Source organism: Cetorhinus maximus, chromosome 3 (assembly GCF_964194155.1).
Source record: "Cetorhinus maximus chromosome 3, sCetMax3.hap1.1, whole genome shotgun sequence".
In the NCBI taxonomy this organism is placed as follows: domain Eukaryota; kingdom Metazoa; phylum Chordata; class Chondrichthyes; order Lamniformes; family Cetorhinidae; genus Cetorhinus; species Cetorhinus maximus.
This window is the reverse complement of record NC_135881.1, coordinates 20,382,029-20,401,740: the sequence shown is the minus strand read 5'-3', so window position 1 is coordinate 20,401,740 and position 19,712 is coordinate 20,382,029.

The window sequence follows — 19,712 nt, the reverse complement described above, 5'->3', positions numbered from 1 at the left end:
TAAAGGATAATGCATTAACTTAAGTATCTGAAGCTAGTAAGACTGAAATTTATCGAACACATAACCCTCTCTATGTAATGTACTGCTCAAGATGCAAATTAGAACCCTGTCCTCTGTAAATGAGAAAAATATTAAGATATACAGAGAATATATATGTTCATACTGGAAATCTTTTAATAGTTACAGAACATATTGGCATAGATAGAGAATTGGAGACCACATCTGGAGTACTGTGTACAGTTTTGGTTTCCTTATTTGAAAAAGGATATAAATGTGTTAGAAGCAGTTCAGTGAAGGTTCACTCCACTCATTCCTGGGATGAAGGGCTTAGCTTATGAAGAAAGTTGAACAGGTTGGATCTATACCCATTGGAGCTTAGAAGAATGAGAGATGATCTTATTGAAACATATAAAATCCTGAGGGGACTTGAAAGGGTGGAGAACGGGAGGTTGTTTCCTCTTGTGGGGGAGACTAGAACTAGGGAATACAGTTTAGAAATAAGAGGTCTCCTTTTTAAGATGGAGATGAGGAGAATCTTTTCCTTTCAGAGGGTCGTTAGTCTGTGGAATTCTTTTCTCTAGAACGTGGTGGAAGCTGGGTCATTCAAGGCAGAATTGGATAGTTTTTGATAGACAAGGGAGTCAAGGGTTATGGGGGCAGACAGGAAAGTGGAGTTGAGACCGCAACCAGATCAGCCATGATCTTATCTAATGGCAGAGCAGGCTCAAAGGGCCGAATGACCGACTCCCACTCCTAAGTCCTATGCTTCTATGTTCCTAAATAACCTACAAGAGTTTGTGGCAAAAATTCGACTACAGCGATGTGCAACACTTCTGATATTTTTGGCTTTTCTAACAGATTACTAACAAAATTGTTTACTTCTCTAAAAAATTCACACCACTGGTCAAGCAGAAACCCTTAAATAAATTGCCTAAGTAGTCAAAAGTTACAGGCTTGAAATATCTTGGGCATTCCGTTGGTCTCCTGCCTTGACTCCAGTGGGAGACTGGTGGAATGATGGAGTATAATGTGGGAAAATATGAGCTTGTCCACTTTGGAAGGGAGAATAGAAAAGCTACATATTATTTAAATTAAGAGAGATTTCAGAACTTTGAGGTACACAGGGATCTGGTTGTCCTGGTACATGAATCAGGAAAAGTTAATATGCAGGTATGACAAGTGATTCGGAAGGTATATGGAATGTTGTCGTCTATTGCAAGGAGAATGGAGTATAAAAGCAGGGATGTTTGGCTACAGTTATACAGGGTGTTGGTGAGACCACATCTAGAGTACTGTGTACAGTTTTGGTCTCCTTATTTAAGAAAGGATATAAGTGCAGTAGAAGCAATTCAGAGAAGGTTCACTCCACTGATACATGGCAGATGGGGTCATCTTATGAGGAAAGGTTGGACATGCTGGGCCTGTATGCATTGGAGTTTAGAAGATTGAGAGATGATCTTACTGAAACATATAAGGTCCTGAGGGGACTTGACAGGGTGGATCCTGAAAGGATGTTTCCCTTATGGGAGAAACTACAACTAGGAGACACAGTTTAAAAATAAGGGGTCTTCCATTTAAGATGGAGATGAGGAGAATTTTTTTTCCACTCATAGGGTCATGAATCTTTGGAACTCTCTTTCTTAGAGAGCAGTGGAGGCAGGGTCAGTTAATTTTTTTTTAAGGCAGAGGTAGGTAGATTCTTGACTAACAAGAGAGTCAAAGGTTATTGGGGGGTAGGTGGAGTTGAGGCCACAATCAGATCCGCCATGATCTTACTGAATGGCGGAGCAGGCTCAAGGGGAGTACTCCTGCTCCTTATTCGTATGTTCATATGTCATATGCTTGGGGCCCCAATTTTAAACCTACATTTAGCGGAAACTAGGCACAATAGGCCAAATGGCTTCCTTCTGTGCTGTATCATTCTACATTTCTATAATATGAAGGAAGCAAGGTTCTGTTTTAAATATGCTGATCAGGTCCGATGATATCATCAGCACCTGATCTGCAATATCAAGCCAAGGATGGAGTCGGGGGCACCAGTGTGGGCAAAACTTCCTTTGTTGGATCCTGGGCCTCAGAAAGCCGAGAAGGTAAGTTTAAAAGTAATTTTTCAAGGATTCAAGTGGGCCAGGAGGGGAAGGAGTGTTTCTCTGGGTTTCGCAAGACAATTATCGTCTGCTTTTTTTTTGTATTCGTTCATGGTATGTCAGCATCACTGAAAGGCCAGAGTTTATTCCCTATCCATAACTGCCTTTGATAATGGAATGGTGAGCCACCTTCTTGAACCATTGCAGTCTATATGGCATAGGCACACACATAGTGCTGTTAAGTAAGAGTTCTAGGATTTTGACTCAGCGACAGTAAAGGGACAGCAATAGATTTGCAATTTAGATGATGTGTGACTTGGAGGGGAACCTGAAGTTGGTGGTGTTCTCATGCATCTGCTTCCCTTGTCCTTTTAAGAGTTAGAGGTCATGGGTTTAGAAGGTGCTGTTGAAGGGGGCTTGGTGAGTTGTTGCAGTGCATTTGTAGGTGGTTCAGACAGAATTATAATGGGGTGATTGAATGTTTAGGGTGGTGGGTGGGGTGCCAATCAAGTGGGCTGCTTTGTCTTGAATAGTGTCGAATTTCTTGAGTGTTTTTGAAGCTGCACTTATTCAGGCAAGCGGAGAGTATTCCATCACACTCCTGAGTTGTGCCTTGTAGATGGTGGACAGACTTTGGGGAGTCAGGAGGTGAGTTGTTCACTGTAGAATTTCCAGCCACTGGGCTGCTCTTTTAATCACGGTATTTGTATAGCTAGCCTGGTCAATAGTGGCTCCCAGGATGTTGATAGTGGGAGATTGAATGATGGTAATGCCATTAAATGTCATGGGGAGGCGGTGAGACCATCCTTGTTGGTGGTAGTCATTTCCTGGTACTTATGCAACCTGAATGTCACTAGTCACTTATCAGCCCAAGCCTGAATGCTGTCCAGGTCTTGCTGCATATGGACACGGACTGTTTTACTATCTGAGGAATTGTGAATGAAACTGAACACTGTACAATCATCAGCAAACATCCTTACTTGGCTACCCTACTCCTTGAGAGATATCTGTCCCAGCAGGCAGTCTCTAGTGCATGCATGATGAGGAAAGTGATAACCATTTGCAAAGGACAACACCTTCATTGCTTTTCCGATGGAAAGAAGGCATCAATTGGACAGGGTGCTCAAATTTCACTTGGGGAGGAGGGCTGCAGGATTCCCTTAAGTCCAGAGTCATGCATCCAATCTACGCAGACATTAGAACAGAGAAAGAACAAAGAAAAGTACAGCAGAGAAACAGGCCCTTTGGCCCACCAAGCCTGCGCCGATCATATTGCCTGTCAAACTGAAACATTTTGCACTTCCGGGGTCCATGTCCCTCTATTCCCATCCTATTCATGTATTTGTCAAGCTGCCTCTTAAACACCACTATCGTACCTGCTTCCACCATCTCCTCTGGCAGCAAATTCCAGACACTCACTACCCCCTGCATAAAAAACTTGCCCGGCATATCTCCTCTAAAGTTTTCTCCTCTCGCCTTAAATCTATATCCCCTAGTAATTGACTCTTCCACCCTGGGAAAAAGCTTCTGACTATCTACTCTGTCCATGCCACTCATAATTTTGTAAACTTAGGGGGAAAAAATTGGACAAAACCCAAAAAATGGGCACAGGGATCGCAACACACCTCTCACCCATGCCCATTCCTTTCAATGCAGGCAGGGTACAAATTTTGTGCTGCCTAGTCACTTACACGGTCGCACTATGCAACCAGCACTAAATGTGCTGCTGAGTGGAGACACGCCTGAGTAGGAGGTGCAAAACCATAAAAAGTTAGTAGGAGTTCAAGCAAGCCTGCACTATTTAAAGCAAGTTTGCACCTCTCGAAAAGGAGGTGCCATTTGCCTGGAGTGGATGCATGAATTCATTGTACACATCACTTTGACCCTGGCAAGATGCAGGAATAGCATACAGTGGCCCCTAGGTTAACTGATGTAGCACTGGAGGTCTTGTTGCAAAAAGTTGATAGGCAGAGAGTGTTCCACTATCCACAATGAGCCAGGAAGGTCTCCAGAAAAAGTCTTAGAAGGCAATGGGAGCAGATAACCATGCAAGTCAACACAGCAGGGCAGACTCGAGAACATGGCGCTGCAAGAAGTTCAATTACCTCACAGGACAAGGTTATCAAATACATTTTCAAATGCCACAGCCCAGCCACAGCCCCAGTAGCCTCACACAATGCTCAATGTCCCACACACTAACACAATGTCCTCACACACTAACAATCTCCATCAATCATGACTCATGCCTAACATTCATAGCCTCACCTCACACTTACACACTTAACACTGCTGCAGGCCTCACAGCTACATATCACAGCTTACACACACTGCCAGCTATTTACCCTGACAGCCACAGCGTCCAGACACATTGCACCCCGCACAAGGGTGAACTTTAGCGGCAGGGGGGAGAACGTTTGCTGCTGGTAGAAAAGTCAGTCAGCAGCTTGCTGACTTTAAAAAGATTGCCCTGCAGCGATAATACATTTGGAGTGGGAGGGGGAGGCATCCTTAACAAGGCGAGAGTGGGGCCTTCTGCCCCACTGGCGCAGGAAATCCCACCCTTGAGACCTGCCAGCCAATCAGATTGACCGGCAGCTGAGTAATCCCAGCAGCGCCAGAATGCAGTAATGGCCAAGATGAAAGAACATGGATGCCGGACTGAAAGGTAAGTTCGGGGAGTGATCGGGCATGGAGGGTTGGGTTTGAGAGGCTGGGGAGAGGCACAAAGCGGCGTATCAACTTGTGGGAGGCTCCCCTGATAGGCAGAAGAGACAGCACCCCACCACCAAAAAGTGGTAGCCCCTTTTCCCTCCCGCCTTTTACACTGAGTTGTGTACACCAGCGGGCCACTTTCCTTCTGACACCGTATTATAGTGGTGGAGGCATAAACAAGCCCTCAAGTGGTCTTTAATTGGCAATCTAAGGCCTTCAATAGGCCTAAAGGTGGGCGGGCTGGCTGATGTTTACCCACTCGCATAATACAGAGGACAGTTTGGGGGTGGATGGGAAGGCAGTAGGCGAGCCACCCATTTTATTTTGCATGCACCCCCCACCTGCAAATACACCGGCTTGGAGCCATAAAATTCCCCCACTGACACAGCTCAGTCTCTCTTGCAGGAAGGTTGCAGCCTTCAGGGAGCCACAACTGCATGTCATCACCCCCAATGGAGGAGATGGTGCTCACCATCATTGGAATGGCCATAACTGATGTCATGGCCAGTGGTGCGTTTGAAAGGAAGGAAGATGATAATATGTTCATACCTCATCCTCATTTTCACATCCCTCTTCCCCTCATCCCACAACCTCTTCCCCTCATCCCAAAACATCTTCCCTCTTGCTTGCCCCCCACCCCTCACCAAAACCTTACCCTTTTAGATACTCAAGGACTGGCACCTGGCCAGGCAGAGGTGCAGGAGCATGGAGTCAAAGAGGAACATGATAATGATGATAATGAAACACCATTACTCAATCTCATACTTGCAGCCACCAGCTTTGACACTGGCACTGTGCAAACTCTACAGGATAACATAGAGATGGGATCTAGACGTGGTAAGTCATCGTGCATGAATGGTCTGCAGCCAAGGCAGGGGGAAAGGGTAGCACCCCTGCCAGTTCACCAGAGGGTGAAGTCACAAATGAGTTCTGCTGCAGAGGACTTTGATGAGGCAGCATAAGGGAAAAGAATGATGGGTATGTACACAGCGATGCTTAGCGCATTGACAGACCTGCCAGAAAGCCTGGGGTCACTGTCAAGGAACATTGAGGAATCTAGCACCAGCCTGGCACAGGGATTTGCACAGAACTGGGAACCTATCCTTTCCTGGATGAAAGTGGTAGCCAACTTTTGAGAACACTTGTAGACCCAACCCCGATGCAACTTCTGATAGCTGATGTATCAGCTTCCATCGCAGCACAAGCAGAAGCCACCAAATGACTGAGTGGAAGCTAAGAGTGAAGTCATGAAGTCTCAGCTTGCTGCCATGCAGAGTCAGACTGCTGCCATCATGGCTGCCAATACAGGTACGCAAAGGGACTTGCAGTTTCACAGCAGTCCATTCATCTGTCCTGCAATACATTGCTAGGACTGCTTAGGTGCCACCTGGGGCAGTGGCAGTGGCCTATGGAGGACGAACCTGCTGTCCTCTCTCAGGATAACAGCAGTAGTCCTCCCACCACTTCCACTCCACGAGTGCCCTTTCTGTTGTCTGTCAACCAGCCAGCCCAGGCTGCTGCTGTCCATGCACGGATGGTGTAGTCGGAAGCAGTGCCTCCTAGGGCTAGAATTGTTCGAAGTTGTCCTGCAAGGCTATCTGCAGTCACCCCCCACTGAAAGTCAGCAGCCTTCCACCAGGCATGCTGTAGCCACTGGGGTAGCATTGCACAGAAGCACTAGGTACGACAAAGGCACACAGAAAACAGGCACTAAGGGAATGAACAAGGATGATTAGTTGTTTTTTGTTTGGAATATTGGATAGTTTATTTAAGAAAATTGGTTTGGAATGTTTGTTTTGTGACTGTTTTTCCTTTCAGAGTTGTGGCCCACAGGATGTTGTGATGGTCAGTAACAGAGGGAGGGTAAGGTGTGGGACTGTTGTTTTTTTTTTTATTCATTCATGGGATGTGGGTGTCACTGGCCAGGCCAGCATTTATTACCCATCCCTAGTTGCCCTAGTTCAGGGGGCATTTAAGAGTCAACCACATTGCTGTAGGTCTGGAGTCACATGTTGGCCAGACCAGGTAAGGACAAGAGATTTTGTTCCCGAAAGGACATTAGTGAACCAGATGGGTTTTTACAACAATCGGCAATGGTTTCATGGTCATCATTAGACTTTTAATTCCAGATTTTTATTGAATTCCACCGTCTGCCGTGGCAGGATTCAAACCCAGGTCCCCAGAGCATTACCCTGGGTCTCTGGATTACTAGTCCAGTAACAATACCATTATGCCATCGCCATCGAATTGAGGTTGCGGTCACTGATATCACAGTAAAATGAAGCGATCATGTACAGCCCGCCTGGAAAGAAAATGTATCTGTTGCCTCCTCCTTTCTTCTTCCTGCTCTTCCTCCTTCTCTTCGTCCTCCTCCTCCTCCTCAGCTACTCGCTGTGTACCTGGTGGCAAGGGCTGTGTCCTCATGATGGTGAGATTGTACAGCATGCAGCAGATAACGATGAACTGTAAAACACATCCTGGCAAGTTCAGCAAGGTACCTCTAGAGTGGTTCAGGCAGCAGAAAAGTTACTTGAGAACCACAGTGGTCTGCTCAATGACATTTCATGTCGCAGCATGGCTCCCACCATAAGCATGCCGTCCATGCCTGGGTTACACACTGGAGCCATGAGCCGGGTGGCCAGTGGATAGGTCTTGTTATATGGCAGCCGCCTACTAGTTTGACCAGGTGGCTGAAATACTGATGGCACAGTCATGATTGCTGCCATACCAGGGCGTACACCAGCCTGATAAGCAGAGCATGGTTGCACATCAGCTGCACATTCAGGGAGTGGAAACCTTTATGACTGAGATACTTCTCTGCATTTAGATATGGTGTCTGCAAATTTTGTGTATGCAGTTAACAGCACCCTGTGTCATGGGTAAGCCCAACATCCTGTGAAGGCATGTGCACACTCCGTGTGCTTCTCTCTGGAAACAATGTAATGCATGCGCCATACAGTTCATCAGCCACCTCTCTTCTTCAGATACGGACTTGAAACGTGAACACTGTCTTTCTCTCCACAGATGCTGTCAGACCTGCTGAGTTTTTCCAGCATTTTTTTGCTTTTGTTTCAGATTTCCAGCACCCGCAGTATTTTGCCTTTATCTTAGAGGTTCTTGGTACACCTATGCTAATTCACGCATCTCTCTCTTTGACCCTGCAGGAAGAGAACATTAGGATCATGGAGACTGGTGATTTAGCGCAATACCTCATGGCTTACAGAGACCAGAGAAGAAGAAGAGAGCGGTGGAGGAGCCTGGCACAGCAAAGGGAGGAGCATCTCCCTTGCGATGAAGGTGCGGCAGAGCCCACTGTGCACGCAGCTGAAGATCCACAGTGAGCTGTCGCTCGTAGGCGCCTCACTGGACTCAGGGTCTATAGATGGCGCCTGTCATTCCTGCAGATGACTGAGAACCCAGTGTCGCTGAAGACTGAACATGTCTAGGGAACTGCTCGGTCACAGATGCCACCTGCTGTAGGATTTGGCGCATGGGGACATGGAGGGCATCCACTGCCAGTGGCTGTGAAAGTGACCACGGCGCTCAATTTTTATGCCAGTGACTCCTTCCACAGTGACCTGTGCGGGATCTCGTAAGTCTCCATCCACAAGTGTATCCAGGGAGGTCACGGACACCATCTTCATGAAGGCACAGAACTTTGTGCATTTTGACCCGGATCAGGACAGCCAGGAAGCAAGAGCGCTGGGATTTGCACAGATCTCTGGTTTTCCATAGGTGCAGGGTGCCTTAGATCTCCATAGTAACAAGCAGTCAACTACATCGACCGCAAGGGTGTCCACTCGCTGAATGTTCAGCTGGTGTGCGACCACCACAAAAATATCCTACAGGTCTGCACATGATTCCCAGGGAGCGCCCACAACTGCTACATCCTTAGCAGGTCTCAGATCCCTGACATCTTCCAGGGTGCACAGAGGCTGCAGAGTTGGCTTCTTGGGCTACCCACGAAGGACATGGCTGATGACGCCCATGCACCAGCCTCAGACTGCAGCAGAGCGATAGTATAATGAGGCTCATGCTGCAACCTGGACTTTGGTGGAGCAAATGATAGGCATTTTGAAAATGAAGTTCTGGTGCCTTGACAGGTCCAGCGGAACACTACAATACCGTCCCTAGAGTGTGTTGCGCATCATTGGTGTGTGCTCCATAACCTGGCGCTGCAATGGTGGGGGGGGAGGACCGGGCTGAGAAGGAGATGGAAGAGCTGCATGTATCGTCCAATAAGGAGGACATTGAAGGAGATGACGATGAAGAGGTCCTTGAAGACGAGGCTGTCAGCAAAGAGACCATCACACTGGCCAGATGAGGCATGAAGGCTCGAGAGGCCCCTCATAGCCACAAGATTCATGGAGGGTGATGACAAGATGCAGCAAGAACAGTCCTGACATCCTCACGTTTAACTCCTGTGTGGCTGATGGCAGTGCACATACCCTCACTGCTCAGTCTCGTGTCATGGAGATGTAGTGGAGGCCCTCATAGTCGCTAGATTTCAGGAGGATGATGACGACATGCAGTGAGAACACTCCATAGATCTTCACATTGCCTCTGTGAATGTCTGACTCCTGTCTGGCTGAGGGCAGCTCACTTGCGCTCTGTGATCAGGGTCATATCATGGAGATGCAGCAATGAAACTTTAAATGCACTTAATCCTTTGTCAGCCTTCAGCACCTGACCCCTTCAGGAGCACAGTGTCACCGGTCACAGATGCTGAAGTGATGGGGGACCAGCCCCACCTCAAAGGTGCTGAGAGCACATAGAGACATAGGAACATAGGAACTCTGTGACAGCTGCCCACGACATACTGGCAGCAATGTCAAGCACCATTGAGGTGCAGGCATCACTGATGTGTCCAGTGAGTGTGAAGCAGGGCCATCACTTTGGTCTGAAGATTACACGCTGCACAGGGAAGAGGCCCTGAACTGAGACCCCTGCCTTTATCTTGTGCAGGGACCAGGGGTTCACATCTGAGTGACACGTAGACTGCTCATCAGAACAAGGAGCTATAGGCAAGGAGACGTTCTTGGAAGTTTATTTACAATAGTGAACATTAAGTACAAGTGATTAACACCCGGGCTGTGCAACTACACCTTCTTAACCTTCCTAACCCTGCTGCTGTATCTTGGTGCTCCCGCAACATCCACAGCAGCAGTGGAGGTAGTCTGCTGACTGCAACGTCCTGTCTGTGATGATCTTGGCGGGCGTCCTCTGGAGGGCCAAGACCTGGAGAGCCCCGGCCTGCTTTCAGGGTCCTGCTGGGTGGCAGTGACACCCTCCCTGGCCTGCAGAGCTGGAGCTGCTGGGATCACAGGAAGAGGGGATTCGGATGGGCCAGACACTCCCAGAGTCAGCTGGGTGATGGCCTCAGGGTGTGTACCTGCTGATCCTCCTCCCTATGGGTGCCCAAGGGCTCCTGGCTCACTCCTTGAGGAGAAGACGAAGCTGGAGTGAGATCAAACTGCCCCACACCTCTCTTGTGTTGACACTGTTGGAAGCCAACTATGGCATCAGCAATGGAGTTCAGCCCATGCAGCAGCACAAGACCAATGTCCTAGGCCAAGGTCTCCATGGTGGCCGCCATCCTACCAGTGTTGGTCTCGCATTGGCATGCCGGTACTATCACGCTATTCACCTCAGAGAAGATACAAAATAAAACAGTCCAGCTTATGACAGAGTCCTTCAGGGTCTCTGTGAACGATAAGGTTCACGTTAATATATTATACAAGCGGCTAAATAAACATTGTGCAGCCAGAGATGTTAAGTGCAGTGCTACAACATTCTTCTAGAATCAAGGAAGGAAAACAGTAGGTACAGGGAAAATTAGAATCCTAAATGATGAAAGTGTCTGTGAAATTGAAGTTTAAATGTCAAATACTTCCCAGAAATATTTATCAAAGAGAAAATTAACTTGTTATCCAATTTTGTAGTCCATCCAATACTCGGGAAGATTTTGAGTTTTGAGCATGGCAGAGGTACATAATAAGTTAAAGGGACATAAAGCAAATATTTTTTCAATCAGTTGGAATATGTCCTAGGGCAGGGGCTTCCAAACAACAGCTGTGGGCCACATGTGAACTTTGAGGCCTAGCAATCTGGCCACAAAGCACATGCAACTTGGATTCTGTTTCTGCTTATATTTCTTATTTGTTCATTTGTCTTGAAAAATATTTTATGGTAATAGTATGTTGAAAAGTGTAACCTTTCTGATGACTATTGATCCATTAGCCTAACACCAATAACACAGAAAAAATGGAATCCATTCTAAGGAAAGGGTTGGAAGAGTACCTGAGCAGCATTCATGTAATAAAAAGAGCGAGTATAGACTTGGAGTAGATTTCCTAGATTTCTTTAAGGATCATTAGTTTCAAAGTCCAGTTCTAATTGTAAGGTGTGTTCTGGGTAGAAAGTGAAATGGCAAAGGCCCAGTGATTAAAATCAACCTGGCCTCATACTGTTACAGGCGTGCGGGAAACTAATTGAGTTTCTGTCTGGAAATCCAATGCCAATTAGAAATCCCCCCGGCCCCCTAAATGGAACCCTATAAGGAGAAGAGCAAAGTAGAAGTTTACAGGACTCATATTGTAGGTTAAGGATAAATTCTCAGTGTCACAGGAATTCGTAGTGCAACAAACCACTACACTTGTTAATTTCCAGTGGGGCCAAAATCCTTGGATATGGCCCTTATTATTTTTTCTTCTTGAACTCCAGGCCTACACATCAGGCCTAGCATTTGCCAAAGGGGTGGCATTGCTGGAAAAATTAAAAATAATTGGCAGTGGGGGCAATAAAAATCAACTTTTCAAATAGCTGCAATGTGTCCTCTATTTAATGTTCCTTTCAAGAAGAAAATTGGGGCACAAAAGGAGCCTGGAAAACCTGAGAAAATATACGTGGATGTAGGAAATGGAGTCTTCTGTGGGCAAGTGATGGAGTGCCACAACAACCCGAACCCCATAAATAGAACAATATACTGCGGATACTGGAAATCTGAAACAGAAACAGAAAATGCTGAAAAAACTCAGCAGGTCTGGCAGCATCTGTGAAGAGAGAAACAGAGTTAACATTTCAAGTCCAATATGGCTCTTCTTCAGAACCTGAACCTCATGTTTGATGCAAAAAAAGGTTGATAGTCAAGAGTACCCCCCGGAGGACAACAGCAAGCACCTGAAGAAAAGTTCAGGGGAATAATTCTACCTTGACTGTCAGCCCAGTTCCATTTCTATGTTGTATATTGGTGCAAGCATCTTTGCAGCAGGAGACAAGTGGGTCTATGTTGATTTGGGAACTTGCAAAGTCAATTTCTCATGGGCATTACCAGAGCCAGGAATGCTTGGTGGCATTATGGCAGGTGCTGACAGTCTGGCTTTGGTACTTGCTGATCTGCCTGGCATGCTTTCATTCACATTATATCACTCCGACTATGAAGTACTGCATCTGAGGTACCAAAACCAAACCCCATCATTACTTTTACCTTTGCTTGTCACCTGGTAGGGGACCCTATAGCTTACAGCTAGTGGCTTCTTGAACTCGTATTAAAGTTGGTATGGAACAGTTCCTTTTCATTGTGCCTTTTTTATTCATCTGTTCCTGAAGTTCTGAAAGTGCTTTATTTACCGACTATTTTCTAAACGTACTGGATAATGTGCTAAGAATTATGCTGACAATCAATTTAAGATTGTCAGTCGGGCTCGAATTATGGCGCGTTTCTGTGTACTGGAAGTTACATGTATGAATGCACAGGGCCCTGTTCTTTGCAGACAGAAAGAACGGGCAGGACTTCTCAGTCGGTGCGCTGGGGTGGGCTCAACGTGCCCATGCGTAAAATGACACACGATGACGTCGGGCGTGCGTCCCAGTGCCATCGTGCAGTCCTGTGATATTTGGTTCCACGGGCGCGCGCCAGAGTCAGCTGCGCACCCGCCAAAATGTTAACGGCCCTATTAAGACCATTGACAAAGTAATTATTGTCATCGTTAACACTGCTCGTCCAACTTTCATGTTTTTTAGGAAATCTCATCCACAAGCAGGATGAGGCTTCCTAAAGCTTTTAATAAATAAATAAATAACTTTCCATAAATATAAAAACATGTCACGGTTTAAATAAATTTTTAAACCTTTTATTTAATTCTTTGAACATCGATTCAATCTCCCTGAGGCAGCTTCGTGCTGAGCAGGCCTTAATTGGCCCACCCGCGCAAAATGGCGGCGCGGAGCCGATTGCAGGCGGCAGTCAGCTCCACGACCTTCCCACCCGCTCCCGCCATATCAAAAATTCTGCCCCACATGTACATACATTGCACCTGTTTCAGCTAAACAAAATAAGGGGCAGCCATTCGCTGACTCGTTCCTCAGGGCAACGCCTTGATCAATCAGGATCAAGCTGCCCGGTTTAAATTTCAAACAATGCTTGGAAGTTAACTGTTAGTCACCATCAGTGGTGCATGCTCCATGGCAATGCCACTTTCCAACCAATCAGCATTCTCTTCACATACAGTATAAATTGTTGTTTTCCCCCTTCTACTGATATTCTTGCGAGTGTCCTAATGAGTGCAAGATGAAAAGCTTAGACATGTCTCTTTTTTTCAGCCATAGTGGATAATAATAAACTTATTTACCTGGGACTTTAAAAAAAAAGCTTACCACAGTGACTAAAAAAAGTCCCCCAAGGCTTATTCAAAATATAGATATTACTATAAACATTTGTCACCTTTATGAGCTTGATCACAAATAGCATTTCCCATGTGCCCATTCAAAATGAAGTTTGGAGACAAAAGGCATAATGCAAGCGCACAAAATCTGGAGATGTTGCAAAGAATTAATTTAGACATATTTGCATGCCTCGGCCTCAGTGAGGCTATGATATGTGATGTGCGCTAGTCAGATAGTCTGATACAAAATCACACAAAGCCTGCTGGCTCAGTCTTTTGATGCTGCTTCCCCACAGCTTTCTCTGTGCCTGTTCTGAGACCGCACTTATTAGGTGGCCAATTAGAATGTGTATGGTAATGTAGATTGTGGAACACCCTATGATTTATCTCTATCTCTACATATATAAATATATAAAGTTTATTTAGATTCAGAAAGCTTTTGATAAATTTCCACATGATTTTTTTTTTCTAACTGAAAGTCACTGCAATCCAGGTAGAATACGGGATCAGATAAGCAGTTGGTGAAAAAAATGGAAAATAGGGGAGGAAGGGCTTTTAACTCCCAGGTAGGACACCAGCAGGACTCACTGGGAAGTATCTATGGGTAGCCTGGTTGATAATAAAGCTGAGCCTATTTACAGCCCATGGACCAGCTGCAAGCCCCAAGGCTTCCCACCAGCTCTTGGGGGAATCGTGGGGAAAGAATTCCCCACTCATGTAGGTAGGCAGCGTGAGGATGGGGCCCAGAGCAGCGTAACCCCAGATGTTCCTTGTGGAGCCAAAGTGGTACTCATGCTCCCACTAATCCATGAAGATTCTAAGTCTAAAACTTAAAATCTAAGAGCCTCTGTTTCTTCCCTGACAGGTGCAGTATTACTTAGATTACTCAAGGATCTGGAGTAGGACTTGAACTCATGATCTCCTGACTCAAAGGTGAGAGTACTATCATTGAGCCAAGGCTAACACTCATCATCCACATCTCCCTACTCCCTTCCAACCCCGCTTCCTTTCTTCTACATTTGCCAAGGGGTAAATAAATCTCTCCTCAAAGTAAATTAAAATTGTATTTTCAAACTGCTAAACCTTTGGCCCTGTATTTCTAGAGCTGTGAATCTGCTTAACCATTCCCTCTTGTTCCCAGAGAAATATTTACTCTTTCACAACTCCTCAAATAATGAAGCAGTTCATGCCAGCATGAAGCAAGACCAAACAACATTCATGCTTGTGCTGATAAGCAGTAAATAAAATTTGTGCCACACAATTGCCAGGCAATGATCATTTCCAACAAGAAAGTATCTAACTATCTCCCCATGACATTCAACAGTATTACCATTACTGAATCCCCCACCATCAACATCCTGGGGGTCGCTATTATCCAGGAACTTAATTGGACCAGCCACATAAATACTATGTCTAGAAGGGCTGGGAATTCTGAGGCAAGTAACTCACCACCTGACTCCGCAAAGTTTTTTCACCATCACCAAGGCACCAGTCAGGAGTGTGATGGAACACTCCCTATTTGCTTGATGCCATCCAGTACAAAGCAGCCCACTTGATTGGCACCCCATCAACCACCTTAAGCATTAACTCTCCAACACTGCACAATGGCTGTAGTGTGTACTATCTACAAGATGCACTGCAACAAATTGCCAAGACTCCTTCAACAACACCGTCAAAACCTGTAACTTCTACAACCTCAGAGACCAAGGGCAGACACAAGGGAACACCACTACTTGCAAGTTCCACTCCAAGTCATCATTCTGTCTTGGAATTGTATCACTGTTCCTTCATGATTGCTGAGTCAGGATCTGGAACTCCTTCCTGAAAGTACTGTGGGTGTACCTACACCACACAGGCTACAGTGGTTCAAGAAGGTGGAGTACCACCACCTTCTCAGGGCAATTAGGGATGGGTAATAAATAATGGCCAAGCCAGCTGTACAAACATATGACAAATTAATTTTTAAAAATTGTTCACTGTCCCTGGCTTATCCCCAATCTTTGCTCCCTCATGTTCAAGGTGTGAAACTTGAGCATATCTGGCGTCGAACTAGTTTTTAAAAAATTCATTCACAGGATCTGGGCTTCGTTGGCTGGGCCAGCATTTATTGGCCATCCCTAGTTGCCCTTGAGAAGGTGGTGGTGAGCTGCCTTCTTGAACCGCTGCAGCCCATATGGCATAGGTACACCCACTGTGCTGTTAGGAAAGGAGTTCCAGGATTTTGACCCAGCGACAGTGGACAAGTCAGGATAGTGAGTAACTTGGAGGGGAACTTCCAGGTGGTGGTGTTCCCATCTATCTGTTGCCCTTGTCCTTCTAGATGGTAGTGGTCATGGGTTTGGAAGGCGCCTTGGTGAATTCCTGTAGTGCATCCTCTGGATGGTACACACTGCTGCCACTGTGTGTCAGTGGTGCAGGGAATGAATGGTTGTGGATGTGGTGCCAATCAAGTGGGCTGCTTTGTCCTGGACGGTGTCAAGCTTCTTGAGTGTTGCGGGAGTTGCACTCATCCAGTCCTGACTTGTGCCTTGTAGATGGTGGACAGGCTTTGGGGAATCAGGAGCTGAGTTACTCGCCTCAGAATTCCCAGCCTTTGATCTGCTTTTCTAGACACAGTATTTATATACTGAGCCTTATGTCAGTGGTAGGGAAATTATTGGAGAAGATTCTTCGTGACAGGATTTACTACCATTTGGAAGCAAATGGTCGTATTAGTGAGAGGCAGCATGGTTTTGTGAAGGAGAGGTCGTGTCTCACTAACTTGATCGAGTTTTTCGAGGAAGTGACAAAGATGATCGACGATGGAAGGGCAGTGGATGTTATATACATGGATTTCAGTAAGGCCCTTTGACAAGGTCCCTCATGGCAGACTGATACAGAAGGTAAAGTCGCACGGGATCAGAGGTGAGCTGGCAGGATGGATACAGAATTGGCTTGGTCATAGAAGACAGAGGGTAGCAGTGGAAGGGTGCTTTTCTGAACGGAGAGCTGCGACTAGTGGAGTTCCGCAGGGATCAGTGCTAGGACCTTTGCTGTTTGTAGTATACATAAATGATTTGGAGGAAAATGTAACTGGGCTAATTAGTAAGTTTGCAGATGACACTAAGGTTGGAGGAGTTGCAGATAGTGAAGAGGATTGTCAGAGGATACAATGGGATATAGATCAGTTGGAGACTTGGGCGGAGAAATGGCAGGTGGAGTTTAATCTGGACAAATGCGAGGTAATGCATTTTGGAAGGTCTAATACAGGCAGGAATTATACAGTAAATGGCAGAACCCTTAAGTGCATCGACGGGCAGAGGGATCTGGGTGTACAGGTCCACAGGTCACTGAAAGTGGCAATGCAGGTGGATAAGGTAGTCAGGAAGGCATATGGCATGCTTGCCTTCATTGGCAGGGGTATTGAGTATAAAAGCTGGGAAGTCATGCTGCAGCTGTATAGAACCTTGGTTAGGCCACACTTGGAATATTGCGTGCAATTCTGGTCGCCACATTACTAGAAGGATATGGAGGCATTGGAGAGGGTGCGGAGGAGGTTTACCAGGATGCTGCCTGGTCTGGAAGTTATTAGCTATGAGGAAAGGTTGGAGAAACTCGGATTGTTCTCACCACAGCGATGGAGATTGAGGGGCGACTTGATAGAAGTTTACAAAATTATGAATGGCATGGACAGAGTAGATAGTCAGAAGCTTTTTCCCAGGGTGGAAGAGTCAATTACTAGGGGACATAGATTTAAGGTGAAAGGAGAAAACTAAAGAAGATGTGCGGGGCAAGTTTTTTACGCAGAGGGTAGTGAGTGTCTGGAATTCGCTGCCAGAGGAGGTGGTGGAAGCAGGTACGATAGTGGTGTTTAAGAGGCAGCTTGACAAATACATGAATAGGATGGGAATAGAGGGATACGGACCCCGGAAGTGCAAAATGTTTTAGTTGACGGGCAATATGATCGGCGCAGGTTTGGAGGGCCGAAGGGCCTGTTCCTGTGCTGTACTTTTCTTTGTTCTTTGTTCTTTTGTATATGGCTAGTCCAGTTCAGTTTCTGGTCAATGGTAACCCCCAGGATGTTGATAGTGGGAGATTCAGTGATGGTAATGCCATTGAACGTCAAGGAGTGATGGTTAGATTTTCTCTTGTTGGAGATGGGCATTGCCTGGTACTTGTATGGCGCAAATGTTGCTTGCAACTTGTCAGTCCAAGCCTGAATATTGTCCAGGTTTTGCTGCATTTGGACATGGACTGCTTCAGTATCTGAGGAGTCGTGAATGGTGCTGAATATTGTGCAATCATCAGTGAACATCGCCATTTCTGACCTTATGATGGACGGTCACTGATGAAGCAGCTGAAGATGGTTGGGCCGACGACACTACCCTGAAGAACTCCTGCAGTGATTTCCTGGAGCTGAGATGACTGATCTCCAACAACCACAACCAACTTCCTTTATGTTAGGTATGACCAGTGGAGTGTTTTCCCCTTGATTCGCATTGACTCCAGTTTTGCTAGGGCTCCATGTTGCCACACTCGGTCAAATGCTGCCTTGATGTCAAGGGCAGTCACTCTCACTGCACCTCGGGAGTTCAGCTCTTTGGTCCATGTTTGAACAAAGGCTGTAATGAGGTCAGGAGCTGAGTAGCCCTGGCGGAACCCAAACTGAGCGTCAGTGAGAAAGTTATTGCTAAGCAAGTGCCACTTGCTAGCATTGTTGATGACGCCTTCCATTACTTTACTGATAATTAAGAGTAGACTGATGGGGTGGTAATTGGCTGGGTTGGATTTGTCATGCTTTTTGGGTACAGGACGTACCTGAGCAATTTTCCACATAGCCGGGTAGATGCCAGTGTTGTCACTGTACTGGAACAGCTTGGCTAGGGACGCGGCAAGTTCTGGAGCACAATCTTCAGTACTATTGCCGGAATATTGTCAGGGCCCATAGTCTTTGCAATATCCAGTGCCTTTAGCCATTTCTTGATATCACATGGAGTCAATCAAATTGGCTGAAAACTGGCATCTGTGATGCTGAGGACCTCTGGAGGAGGCCGAGATGGATCATCCACTCGGCACTTCTGGTTGAAGGTTGTTGCAAATGCTTCAGCCTTATCTTTTGCACTGATGTGCTATGCTCTCCCATCATTAAGGATGGGGATATTTGTGGAGCCTGCTCCTCCAGTGAGTTTTTTAATTGTCCACCACCATTCACGCCTGGATGTGGCAGGACTGCAGAGCTTAGATCTGATCTGTTGGTTGTGTGATCACTTAGCTCTGTCTCTCACTTGCTGCTTATGCTGTTTGACATGCAAGTAGTCCTGTGTTATAGCTTCACCAGGTTGACACCTCATTTTTAGCTATGCCTCAGATCTGGCTAAGCCACAGGAGGTTCTACTACATTGCCAAAACCACCATTCAAGGATCATCCAGGAGAAGAAAGATAACCCCTAGCTTCTTTTTTCTACTGCCAATCTCCTCCTTCATCCCTATTACAGTTCCTCCTCCACCCTCATCCCCCACAACAAACATAAGGAGCTTATGCCCTTCTCTCTCCTCTCCCCAAATTGAGATGATCTATTCAGCCAGCTACCTCTGTAGCTTCCTGCAGCAAGATAAATCTTAGCCACTTCTTTAGCTCTCAACCCAAGTCATTCTCTATCTTTTTCCCATTTCCCCTCATATCCTTCCCAAGCTTATTTATCTATGGGACCTACTTCATGCTCTCGGCTTAACATCCTCGACCCAACCATCTTCAACTGCTTCATCAATGACCCTCCTTCCATCATAAGGTCAGAAGTGGGGATGATCAATGATAATTGCACAATGTTCCGCACCATTCGTGACATCTCAGATACTGAAGCAGTCCATGTCCAAATGCAGCAAGACCTGGACATTTTTTTTTACTCATTCACAGGATATGGCATCACTGGCTAGCCCAGCATTTATTGCGCATCCCTAATTGCCCTTTTTCAGAGGCAGCTGAGAGTCAACCACATTGCTGTGGGTCTGGAGTCACATGTAGGCCAGACCAGGTAAGGACAGCAGATTTCCTTCCCTAAAGGACAATAGTGAATCACATGGCTTTTTTACAACAATCGACAACGGTTTCATGGTCATCATTAGACTTTTATTTGCAGATTTTTATTGAATTCAAATGCCACCATCTGCCATGGCAGGATTCAAGCCTGGGTCCCCAGAGCATTACCCTGGGATTCTGGGTTATTAGTCTAGCGACAATATCACAATGCCATCATCTCCCCGAGGGACAATA